The following is a 13,214-nucleotide window of genomic DNA, read 5'->3' as shown; positions in this document are numbered from 1 at the left end:
AATTTTTAGGATAGTTTTTGAGTTACAGAAAGATTGAAACAATGAGGCAGAGAATTCACGTATTCTCTTCACTCAGCTTCCACTAATTCCAACACCTTATATGATCCTGGCTCATTAGTCAACACTAAGAAATGAACATTGGCACAATGCTATTAACTATACTACAGACTTCATTTGAATTCACTTGCTTTTTCTAATGTCAGTACTCTATTCCCACTCCAGTCTAGGTTCTCACTCCACAGTTAGGAATAAAGACTGAATATTTTAGAGCAAAAAGAAAAATAAAAATCTTGGTGTATATTCTGAAATTTCTGTAGATAGGCGGTTCCAGTCTATATTGCCAACAGTGACATCCTTTCCAAAGTCTCTTTAAAATTTGATGGTTAAAAATAGTATTTCCCTGGGTGTCTGTAATCCTAGCTACCAACAAGCAGAGATCAGGAGGATCATGGTTCCAAGCCAGCCTGAGAAAATACTTTGCGAGACCCTATCTTGAAAATACTCAACACAAAAAAGGACTGGTGGAGTGGGTCAAGTGGTAGAGTGCCTGCCTAGCCAGCACAAAGCCCTGAGTTCAAACCCCAGTACTGTCCCCCTCCAAAATGGATGAGTTTGAAAATTATTTCATACTATTTGCTACTTGAATTTTAAAAAGATCTTTGGATCTTTTGCCTGCTTTTTAAAATCAGTAGTAGAACTAGTGCAGTACAGTATAGTATATACAAAGTGCTTACAGGCCAGTGCTATGGTGGGGTTATAAGCACTTTATGTATTAAGAATATTAAATTTTTGTCAAGACTGATACAAGGATTTTTTTCATGATTTGCTGTCTGTGGAATATAGAAGTTTTCTATTTGTATGTCATCAAATTTATTGTTTTAGTTTTGTGATTGATTCTACTACTTTTTTAGGGTTAGGTTTTACTCTTTATTTTTTTTAATTGACGTGATAATTGTGCATATTTATGGGGTACAGTGTAATAATTCAACATATGTATACAATGTGATATATGCAATCAAATCAGGGTAAATACCCCATCTCTCTCTCTATTTCTCTATCAGTGTTAGGGTGAACAAAAGCAAGCCATGTTAGAACCGGACACCCTCCCTCTTAAAAGTGACTGATTGGAAACTCTCCACCCAGCCCTAAAAAAAAAAATAGACATCCACCTTTAGTCATTTACTAGAAACTCCCCACCTAGCCTTGAAGGAATGGCACACCCGTAAGCCTTTATCTCAGAGGGTCAGAAGAACAGTGAGGTTTATCCTTCCTGGGACTTCCCCACCCTTCTCCTTTGTCATCCCCAGTCTCTAAGTGGCCGGGGGCTTCAGCTCTCTCCAGTCCTGTGCAGGACTTCTCCAGAATAAACCCTGTGCTGGTGTTTGAGCTGTCTTCCCATCTATCCGTTCTGCACCTCTTTCACTCTAACACTCAGCAGTACTGGGGTTTTGAATTCAGTTCCTCAATCTTGCTAAGTAGGCATTCTACAACTTGAACTAACACCGACCCCTTTTATCAGATTGGGTCTTGCATTTTTGCCTTGGGCAAATGTCGTATCTGCCTCCTGAGTAGCTGGGCTTACAGCGGTGAGCCACTATACCCAGCATATTCCTGTGTCTTTATCATTTCTCTGTGTTTGGGGCCTTCAAACTACTCTCATCTTGTTCTTCATAAAATATTAACAGGTTGTTATAAACTATAGTCATCCTACTATACAGAGCACTAGAGCTTATTCCCCCTAACTGTATTTTGGTATCCATTGGCTATCTTCCCTGTATCCCTGCTCCCCCATAGCCTTCCCAGTCTCTAGTAATCACTGTTCTTTTTTTTAGCTTTCATATATGAGAGAGAACATGCATATTTCACTTAAAACTGTGTCTTCTACTTCCATCCATCTTGCTGCTGATGACCGGATGTCATTCTTTTTTTTAGAGGCTAAATTATATTCACTGTGCATAAATAAATTTAATTATCCACCCATCTGTCGATGGGCATCTAGGTTGATTCTGTGTCTTGGCTATTGTAAATTGTGGTGTAATAAACACGGGAATCTCTCTCTTTGCTATGCTGATTTCATTTCCTTTCGATATATACCCAGAAGTGCAATAGCTAAATCACATGTCTTAGTCTTAGTTTTTTTTGGTTTTTTTTGCGGTACCTCATTGTTATCCATTCGTGACTGTGGTAAGTTTACATTCTTTTTTCTCTATGTACTGGACGTCATTTTGTTTTGCTTTTTATACTGATCATCCTGATTGGGATAAGATGATATTTCATGGTGGTTTTGATTTTCATTTTTATGATGGTGATGTTGAGTATTTTCATCATGTTCTTTTTGGGCATTTGTATATCTTCTTTTGGGAAATGTCCATATAGATACTTCATTTGTTTTTAAATATTGAGATAAAATAGAAAACATTGTATATATTTAAGGTATACAACCCAATGTTGGCATATGTATATGTTGTGAAATGTCAAATCAAGTGAATTGACATAGCCATCACCTCATAGTAGTTACATTCTTTTCCTCTGTTATAGGAAACTCCAACAGAGACACGGAACTCTGAGGCGAGGAAGCAACACTTTATTGTGCTGGCACAGACTCAGAGGACTTGTGTCCAAAGAGTGAGCCCCGAGAACAAAGGGGTCTCACCTTACACACTCTTGCAAGCAGGTTACAGAGGCAAAAGGCAAGGCTTAACCCATATATGGTTACATGTAACTCTGTTGGCTACTTCACCCCCAGTGCTAGGTGACCTTCTTCACGTTTTAGATTTTTAAGTTTTATCTCTCTGCTATGCCATTCCTTCCCCTCTGCTACTTTATCAGAACACAGGCCTGTCTGTTTCTCTTCTGACCCTCCTCCCTGCTACACCACTTCTATTTATTTTTACATTTTTTTGTATAGTGAGAACATTTAAGACATACTCTCTGAGCCAGGCATGGTGGTATACACCTGTATTCTCAGCACTGGAGAAGCTAATGCAGGAGGATTTGAAGTCTTAAGGCCAGGCTAGACTACATACCAAGACCTAAAAAAAAAAAAAAAAAAAACCTACCATCTTAGAAAATTTCACATATAAGATATTGTTAAATATAGTCAATATGCTGATATTGTATTTCTAGAACTTGTTCATCCTGCACAACTGAAACTTTGTACCCCTTGACAGATGTCACCTTCTTTCCCCCACTCCCTGCTTGTATGACTTTGACTATTTTATATTGCACACATCACTGAAGTTATGCAGTATTTGTCCGTCTGCAGTTGCTAAGGTAAATGACAAGGTTTGCTTCTTTTCTAAGACTGAATAATAGTCTACTTTGTTTGTGTACGCATGCGTGTGACATTTTGTCTACCAGCAGACATGTAGGCGGTTTCTGTATCTTGGATATTATGAATACTACAGTGAACATGGAAGTGCAAATAAATCTTCAAGCTCTCTCTTTTGGTTCCTGGGAGTCTATACCCAGAAGAGGGATTGCTGGATCATATGGTAGCTCTAGTTTTACTTTTTGAGGAAGCTCTATGCTGCTTCCATATTGCTGTGCCACTGTTGATACAAATAGTGCACTGGGGTTCCATTTTCTTCACTTCTTTGCCAACACTTCTTATTTCTTATCTTTTTGATAATAGCCATTCTAGCAGGTGTTGTATCTCATGTGTTCTGATTTGCATTTCCCTGATGGTTCGTGACGCTAAGTACTTTTACGTTTACCTGTTGGCCATTTATATGTCATCTTTTTAAATGCTGCTCAGGACCTTTGCTCATTTTATAATTGGGTTGGTTATTTGGCTTTTTGTTTTGTCTTTTTGCTATCGAGTTATGCAAGGTCCTTATATATGATGGATATTGGCCACCTGGAGATGTGTGGTTAGCAAATATTTTCTCCCTTTACATTAAGATATGTTTTCACTCTTTTGTTTCCTTTGCTATGAAGCAGCTTTATAATTTAGTGTGTTTTCAATTGTCTACTTTTGTTTTTATTACTCTGCTTTCCAAAAATTGCCAAGACAATGTCAGGAAGAATTTTTCTTATGTTTCCTTTTAGTAATTATATAGTTTCATGTCTGATGTTTAAATCATTAATATGTTTTAAGTTGATTTTTTTGTATGTGGTATGAGAAAAGGGTCCAATTTCTTCCTTTTGGGTGTAGATAACCAGTTTGGTCAATACTATTTATTGAAGAATCTAGTCTTTCAACATTGTGTATTCTTGGCACTGTTATGAAGTTGACTGTAAATGCAAGAATTTAAGTGAGGTTTCTCTATTCTCTTCATTGATCTATGTATATGTTTTATGCCAGCACCAGGTTGTTTAGAATCCTGTAACATTATAATAAATTTTGAAATCAGGAAGTGTGATGTCTCCACTTTTGTTTTTCTTGCTCAAGGTTTCTTTGAGTAGTGAGGATCTTTTGATATTTTATATGATTTTTAGGATATTTTTTATATCTGTAGAGAATACCATTGGAATTTTGTTAGGGATTACATTGAATATATAGATCACTTTGGGTAATATACACATTTTAATATTAATTCTTCCAATCCATGAACATAGGCTGCCTTTCCATTTGTCTATGTCTTCTTAATTTCCTTCATTAATGTTTTATAATTGTTAGGGTACAAGTCTTTCATGTCTTTGGTTAAATTTTTTCCTAGGTACACTATTCTTTTTATAATATAAATGGGACTGCTTTCTTCATTTTCTTTTTAAATAATTTGTAGTTAACTGTATAAAAACACTACTCATTTTCTGAGCTGATTTTTTTATATCACACTTTATCGAATTTGTTTATTCTAACAGATTTCTTTTTTTTTGGGTTATGTCTTTAGGGTTTTCTACATACCTGGTCATGACATGTGTGGAGATAATTTTACTTCTTCCTTTTCAGTTTGGATGACTTTTATTTCTTTTTCTTGTTTAGTTGCCAGGTCTTCCAGTACTATGTTGAATGGAAGTGGTGAGGATAGACTTCCTTGCCTGGTACCAGATCTTAAAGGAAAAGCTTTCCGTTTTTCTCTGTTGATTATGATGTTAGCTGTGAGTTTTATGTATATGGCCTTTATTGTATTGCAGTAAGTTCCTCCTATACATTTCCTGTTGAGAATTTTTTTATAAATGACTTGTTAAATTTTGTTAAATGTTTGTTCTGTATCTAGTGAGACTATCATGTGGTTTTAATCTTTTATGTTAATGTGGTTTATATTGTGTTAGACTGAAAGAGGCACAGAATTGATAGGTAGAGACAGCTCAAACAGTAGCACAGGGTTTATTTGAGAAGAAACCCTGCAGAGGGGAGTATCCAGCCAAAGCCAGAACCCCACTGATGCTTACAGACTTGGAATAGATATAGATATAAGAGAGGGGCCTGGAGGAAAAGTTTAGCTGGGTGAGAAAATTTTTCCAGATCTAACAATGCTAGGGGAAGCTAGAGGAGATAAGTGGTAATTCCTTGAGGCTAGGTGTGGTCCTTCCAATAAGTAGTGGGGGGTTTCTAGTAAGCTGCCTGCAAGAATGGGGGATCCAATCCTAACATGGGTTCCCTTTTGTCACCCTAACATACTTTTTTTTACATGCATTAAACCATCCTTGCATCCCAGGAATAAATCTCATTTGGTCATGGTGTATGATCTTTTGAATATGCTGTTGAATTTGGTTCGCTAGTGTTTTATGAGAGAGTTTTGTGGCTGTTCATCAGTGATATTGGTCTATAGTTTTCTTTTCAGTCCCAGGGAGATGTAGTAACATGTGCTTCAGCATCTGGGGTCAGCTTCAGTGAAGTCTGTGGGGGGTCCTTGGCAGCAAAGGCTGTTAGGGTGGTCCTTGGTGGTAAAGGCCATTTGGGTCCTCCTGCTCTCTTTTCCCCTGCAGGGAAATTGTGTCAAGAGGATTCCTCTTGGTGCTGGATTGTGCCAGCCTAGGAATAGTGTGAAACAAGTAAAAACTGCTTTTCTAACTCCTTTCTGTAACTCAGATTTTTTCTGTGCTCACTTTTTTTGTTTCACTGGATTGCTGCAATGTGTTAATTAGACTCTGAATCTCTCCCAGAGCTATTTTCACCAGTGAAGAATTGAGTCATTGTTAGATGAGGGGGAAATGAGAGCTGGAACCTCCTGCTCTGTCATCTTGCTGACACCAGTCCTGATTTTTTATGCTTAGATACTTCCTCATTCTCCTATCAAATATTTCAGAAACAGACACATATATACAGACATTATTTTTACTCTTTAGACCACTTAGAGTTAATTTTGGTATAGAGAAAAGAGGGGAAATTAAAAGTATTTTAATTTCTGAAATTATTAACATGCTGTACCACCATTGTTTAAAAAATATTCTTCCTTGTTCCTTTTAGTGTTATGCCTCTCCTACACATTTCAGAAGATGTGGATTGTGCTACTTGGTTTCATTGGCTCATTTGAATATTACGGAGTTATCACAAAATTGTTTAGTGGCTCATTATTTTAAAAGATAAGCATCCTTGCATCTCTACAATGGGATGTTCAGCCAATAGCATGATTCTTAATAAGTAATTTCGAAATGAGGTTAAAAATGGGAAGATGAGTTAGATGATTTTGTAGAGAAAATTTCAGAACATCTTAAGTCATTTGCTACTGCTGTCAAACTTGGAAATGGGAACCCAAGTTTAATGGGTATTAACTTGAACACATCCTCGAACATTAAATCTCTCAGATGTTTTACTTTCCAAATAAACTTGTGATTTCTTTCCAAGAATCTGCTCACTGAGCTTCAGGAAGAGGATACCGATGGGGATATAGCTCCAAGGGGTTTTCTGGGGTCTGATTATGAGTCATTCTTTTTTTTTTTCCACAAAATATTTTATTACTATAATTGTTATTGTATTTAGAATTTTTGGCAAAATTAATAAAATAAATTTTATCTGAAATAACAAGCAGCAAAATAGATAAGAAAATTCACAAAGGTAATAAAATAGTAATCTGGACAGATATCCAATATATTTTTAAACAAAGCAAAGCAATATTGCTTTAAAAATATATATAGCACTATAAATACCAAAACAGAGAAAGCTCCTCAAAGATTCAACTCATAATACTAATTTTCTTTTGTTGTAGGTGCAGAAATTGACTCAACCTAGCTCAATTTTAAGACAGAAGCAAAGCCCTTGACAATGATTCCTTCTTAGCATTTTTGTGACTATCTAGAGAACAGCTGAATTGGAGTGGAAGGAAGTAAATTGCCTTTAGAGAGAAGGAATAAGTAAGGCTTTAAAGAGCAAAGATTTCTAGTCACCCTGAGAACCCTGGTGAAGCTCAATGAATCAAAGGTGAGGTAGCAAGCCATACACACCTAGGGGAAAAGCATTCTAAGAAAGGAAAAAGCATGTGCAGCCTTTGGTCAGGAAGAGATGTGATTTACTTGAATAACAAGGCCAGTATGTGAAAACAGTGCATCAGTGGGAAAATGGCGAAGAAAGCAGGAGGAGGTAAATAGGAGCCAGACCACTGAAACCTGAAATTAGTAATAAAAGGCAATTTGTAGGGAGGGGGTGGGGGCAGGGGGGAGAAATGACCCAAGCCTTGTATGCACATATGAATAATAAAAGAAAAAGAAAGGCAATTTGTACTTCTTAGGAGCATGTTTTAGTGAAATATCACTCAACATTAAGCAATCACTAAAATGTAGAACAAAAAGTTTATTTTTCAGTAGACACATTACACAAAAATCTGTACACTTATTTATACACAGTAGGAGTTTCTACCAGATCACATTGATAAACACATACACTTTCTACACCTGAAGAAAGGGTTCGGGGTAAAATTGTAGCAATGTGCCTTGGCCTAAGCAAACTAACTGAAAAGGACTGGTAAAATCTCCAAAGTGCAAATCAATCACACAAGCAAGCATGGAGCAAATAAATACAACAGAATCTACTCACAAAGACTTCTGTAATCCTTCTTCAATTATAATGAGGATGCTAAGGCCTGATGATTAACTCTTTCCAGCTTTTGGTGAAAACAGAAAATTTAACTAGATTGAAGAGGGAAGAAAGCATGAGATAAGATACTTTTTTTTCTGGTTTTTGAGACAGGGTCTCACCAAGTAGCCCAGGGTAGCCTGAAACTCATGGTCCGCCTACCTCAGTTTCCCAAGGGCTGGGATTACAGGTGTGCACCAGCATTCTTGGTGAGATACGGTTCCTTTAAAGGGAAGAAAGGAATGAGGAAAGCAGAGATTTCTCCAAACCTATGTTTACAAATCAGTGTGCTAGATTCCTTGATTGGTGAACAGAGGAACATTGCTGGGCACCTGGGTTGAGGATGGAAGAATAATGGATGGCACTAGACCAACCCCAGGGAGACAACCCTGGGAACTCATAGAAGCACCAGAAGCTGCTGATGTTTAGGAGCCAGTACTCAGAAGCAAGGAAAAAAGTTTCCTTTACTGTGTAGTGACATATAAAATAGTACAATATATTCAATGAAGAATAACTCTAAGCCTTAATAGGTATTAATAGATAGGACATTCCTTGCACACTGGTGTACTTCAAATAAGATCCAAACAATGTTAGTGTGAGCAACTGGGAAATTATACATATAACAAAGGAAAAACTGTACACTTACATCCAAAGCAATATACAAAATTTCAAGCTTCATGGTGTTCAATTACCAGTACATACACATTCATGGAAAAATATAAGGACAGGCCCAATAATGGGTTTAATTTTAAGCAGTTACCAGGCTAGTTTTGTCCACTGTAAATATTGTTCTTGGACAATCCCCCATTCCAGCAACGGCAGTAAAACTAAAGTTAGCCTAGGCCATGAAGTAGGACAGACATCATTTGTTTGGCTCTTTTCAGTTAAAATTGTGGGTCCAGCACAGTTTGAACTATGGATGCCAGTGCTGCTTTCTCCACAATCATATAACAGTGTTACTGCTGAGGGTAAGAGGGAGATGGCTTTCTCCACATTCTCCACTAAGGGGAGAAGAGTAGATCTACCTTCTCATAAGATTACTCCAAAGGAAGTCCACTGGCACCAGCTCCCACTCTTTTAATTACTGCTGCTGTTTCATCTAAAGCTAACAATACCCTGTGGTTTGATGTCTGTAGAGGTCCTTCACAAACTCACACATTTTCCAGAATGGCTTTGCTTCCTTGATGCTCTTCCCTTACATAAAGGCACTATGGAGCAGCATTTCTTCTGCCTTGGCCCCAAAACTGGAGGGCATGTATGCCTATCCCTCATTGGGACAAGGAGCCACTGCTCTCCCTTGACTAACCTGGGCCTTCCTGATCTCCACTCTTACCACCCACAGGCTTTCAGAACCAGGTGATTTTTATACCAGCAAAGAAGCACTTCCAAGAGCAATGGGGCCAGGTCACAACAAAGCCTCTCCAGTCTGACTGGTGTTAATAATGAAATCGGTAATACATGGACAAAGTGGAAAATAAACTTAAATACTTCCAAAACTGTACAAATTCATTATGTAGAAGAGCATCTGAGCTCAGGAAAACATGAAATACCAAAATAATGAACAGATTTCCACTTTTGTTTTTCCTTCTCTCATGCAGACATATACATGCAAACACCTTTCCTATGTTTAGCTAGTTAACATGAAAACCAGGTAATATATCTTAAATAACACCACAAAATTCAATCAAACAAAACTGCAGAAACTGGGAACATGGCTCAGTGGCAGAGGACTTGCTTAGCATATGCAAGGTCCTGGATTCATCCCCAGTGCTGGGAAAAAATACTGCATTATCATGAACTTAAAAAAAATCAAGTAATTAGTTTCACTAGTTCTGATGTCTGATGCTACTGAATAATGTATTGTTTTCATTTTTTTGTTTCTACAGGAATTATTGAGATGGAAATACTTGCTTTTGGTTGGTCAGAACTAGAATTAATTTTTTTTTAAATTCTACTTTTAGACTTGGGGGAAGGTGGTTTAGAGTCAATTGTGCTCATAGTAATGGATGCTATGGTTGCTGATTCAGGCTGAACAGGTCCCAGCGACACTTATAATGACTTTTGTCTCAGGATGCAATCCTTCTAGTTACTTAGGCTTCTTAAACATTTGATGACACTGGGTCTTATGTTCCATTTTCTCCTTGAAAGATAAGAGCTGAGCCGGGCGCCAGCGGGTCATACCTGCAATTCTAGCTACTCAGGAGATCAGGAGGATCACGGTTGGAAGTCAGCCCAGGCAAATAGTTTGAGAGATCCTATCTTGAAAAATCCCTTCACAAAAAAGGTGGAGTGGCTCAAGGTGTAGACCCTGAGTTCAAACTCTACATTGGGAAAAGAAAAAAAAAAAAGTGAAGAACAGCACTGGTGAACACTCCTTTCCCAGTGTCCCCTATAATGGCACATTTATGGTGTTCCAGCTTTGAAAATTTTGAGACAAAATGGACATAGCAGATTTTTAGTGTTCACATGACACTTTGTGAAATGTACTTCCGCATCGGCAAAGGCCGATGACCTGTAATTGCAAACCTGGCACACACAGGGCATCCACAGGGATTAATGATTGATGGCCCTTCGTGTGTTGTAAGAGAACCTGATCTGTTTCAAATGACAACTCAACAGATTTTACAGACACCAGAGGTCTCCTGGGTAGTGTGCACACTGCCATGTGACATTGCAGCTAGAAGGGAGTGGGAAACTGTCGGTGTCAGTGCTGGCAGGTGGTGGGATTTTCCCAGCTGTCACTCCTCTGCTTTTCAAGTTCCAAATGGTGCTTCACGTGATTCATAAACTTAATATTTCTTAGACCTTTCAAATAGCTGAGGCATTTAAAGGTTGTATAAGTCTTTTGTTTTGGCTGCCTATCTCCTTTTAATGTCCATAGTAAAATCACTAAGTAACATAATTAGATTTTCTTTTTGGGGATCAAAGATCTTGTTCTGATTTGCTAGACTCAAAAAGTCTGCTTTTGCCAATCCATTTTCCCTATCAGGATTTAAATTTGTGGGGTTGAGATGGGCACTGTCTGTTGGAAAAGGTGCTCCATTCTGAACAAGGCTCAGTGAGGCAGGAACATCACTTGAGGGTGTACTTTACTGAGGACTCACTGTATGAAAAATTCCTGAAGGGGACAAAGCTGAAGAACATTCCCTGATGATTCCATCACTGAATTTAGGCCTCCAGGGATTTATGCTATTTATTGTAAAGTCCTGCTGTACAAGGACTTTCATTCACACCTCCTTCTGAAAGCGCTGCTCTTACTGGATGATGCAATGAACTTGTGAATGTGGCTGCAGGAGAGCACAACTCTGAAGAGCTATTAGATATGACTTGTGGTGAATTATTTTTTATCATCAGCTTTTGACAAAGGCTCAATAATAATAGGACTAACTGTTGAACTTGATTCAGATGGAGATGCTGGCAAGACAGCCCCTATTTCTGATGTAGGGACCATAGGATGTGTAGGCTGCCCTCTGTGAGCATTATCTTCTCTAAGGCGAACATACTTTTATCTCCTTGAACATGAACCTGGGGTGACTCTGTTCAAAACGTTTGAAACCACTGGTTTTGAATTTGAAGTTACTCCAACAAAGATCTGCTTGGAATCCTCATCACCTATGTCTTTGGCTTCTTTTAATCTCTTCTCTGGTTCTGGATCATCTAGGTCTTCCTCACATAACAAACACAGTTGTTCCACTTTCTAGTTTTCTCATTCTTGAAGGGTGTGGCCACAAGTCCCAGTGTTTCCTTTACATAAACTGCCACCTCAGATTTACACAGGAACCCTTAAGAATATGAGATATTCCAGGCAGGTGAAGGCCACTCTGGCCAGTGGCATCCCAGTATTACCATAGAAGTATGGGCCTGGAGCTGGTCCTCCTCCTCCAGCCCCAGGCACACATGACCCCAGTTATGGATCATTCTTGATATGAGTGTTGGCTGCGTGAGATTGGCTCATTTTTTGAGCATTTATCCACATGTAGCTGAGATATAAATAAAAATAACTCCTGAAGAAAAGCATGCCTTTTTACACCAATAAGCCTCCTTCTGTTAGAGCCTATTGAGGTTGTTGGCCTGCTCAGGACAGTGGTTCCTGTGTCCTGAGAGGCACATCTGGAGAACTGGGTGCTTATATTTAAATGAACTCTGCTTCCACAGTGGGGCACCATATTATGAAGGGATCAAACCAAGCTTGTGGGATTTCAACAAGCTTGAAAACTATTCTGAGAACTGTGATGACCAAAGATAATTCTCATTGCAAACATTGAGTCTCCAAACTTGTTCAAAACAAAACAAAACAAAACAGAATAATCCATTAAAACCACAGATTACTTCTAGAGAGTATTTCTTAAAGAATGGAAGGATTAAATTTCCACTGGGGCCTTTGAAGTCAATTACCGTAAACATTTAAAATAACAGCTTAAACTGACAATAATGAAGTTGGCGAGATTACTTCGGAGTTATTTTTTTCCTGGCATTTCTTATTAAAACATGCTTCCAAGGATCTGCTAAATGCAGCAGTGTTAACATATGTATAAAATATAAAATATCTAGATGCACTATTAACAATATTGCCTCTAGAGATGAACCAATCTGAGTTACAATACATATCTACATGGAAATGTCACAGGGAAACTCCCTGTCACTATCTTAAAAAGTGTCATTTTTTTCTTTTACAAAATTGGAGAACAGGAGGGCAGAACAGGTCCTTCCTGGAGGGTTGGTCCCAGTGGGAGGGAGGAGGAGGTAGGGAAATGGTGAAGGAGGGTGAGTATGGTGCAAATACTGTGTACACATGGGTGAAAATGGAAAAATGAGACCTGTTGGAACTATTCCAGGAAAGGGGGAATAAAGGAGAGTGGTGGAGAGGGTGAACTCAAGTATATATTTGATGTAAGAACTTTTGCAAATGCCACAATGTACCCCCCATCCAGCACAACAATAAAACACAATGTTGTCTCTAAATAAAGAAATCTTGGGCATGAAATCCTTGAGGAACAGGTGAAGAAGTTTAATGTTCACCATGCTTTGCTGAATTAGCCTCATCCCTTAATGAAAACTGGGGAAGCCCTCAAATATTCATATTAAAGTTTTTTTTTTGGCTGTGCTGGGGTTTGAACTTGGGGATTTTGTGGACAAAATCTTCAGTTATGTAATTAAATGGTGTTTCACAAACTTCAGGGTATGACTTACCATCCCATGTTGAATTGTGAAGAATCACTTACTGTAAATGAAATGCATCTTCACAAGTATTTTAAAA

At 38.2% G+C, this 13,214-nt stretch overlaps 1 long non-coding RNA gene and 1 pseudogene across 7 annotated transcripts in view; one reads left to right on the top strand and one right to left on the bottom strand.

The window, feature by feature from the left end:
• The window catches only part of LOC109684303 (uncharacterized), a 191,680-nt gene that overhangs the window by 9,790 nt on the left and 168,676 nt on the right, over window positions 1-13,214 (top strand). The window contains exon 3 of one of the 7 annotated variants that reach the window (XR_002212176.2): window positions 2,539-7,506. The exons of the other annotated variants lie outside the window; for them this stretch is intronic. This is a non-coding gene — a long non-coding RNA (uncharacterized lncRNA). Of the gene's footprint in view, window positions 1-2,538; window positions 7,507-13,214 lie in introns of those variants that run through there. 7 annotated transcript variants of the gene reach the window in all.
• Window positions 7,619-13,155, bottom strand: LOC109684304 (zinc finger protein 280B-like; annotated as a pseudogene).

This window comes from Castor canadensis, chromosome 9 (genome assembly GCF_047511655.1).
Source record: "Castor canadensis chromosome 9, mCasCan1.hap1v2, whole genome shotgun sequence".
Classification (NCBI taxonomy): Eukaryota; Metazoa; Chordata; class Mammalia; order Rodentia; family Castoridae; genus Castor; species Castor canadensis.
This window is presented reverse-complemented; position numbering and strand designations above follow the sequence as displayed.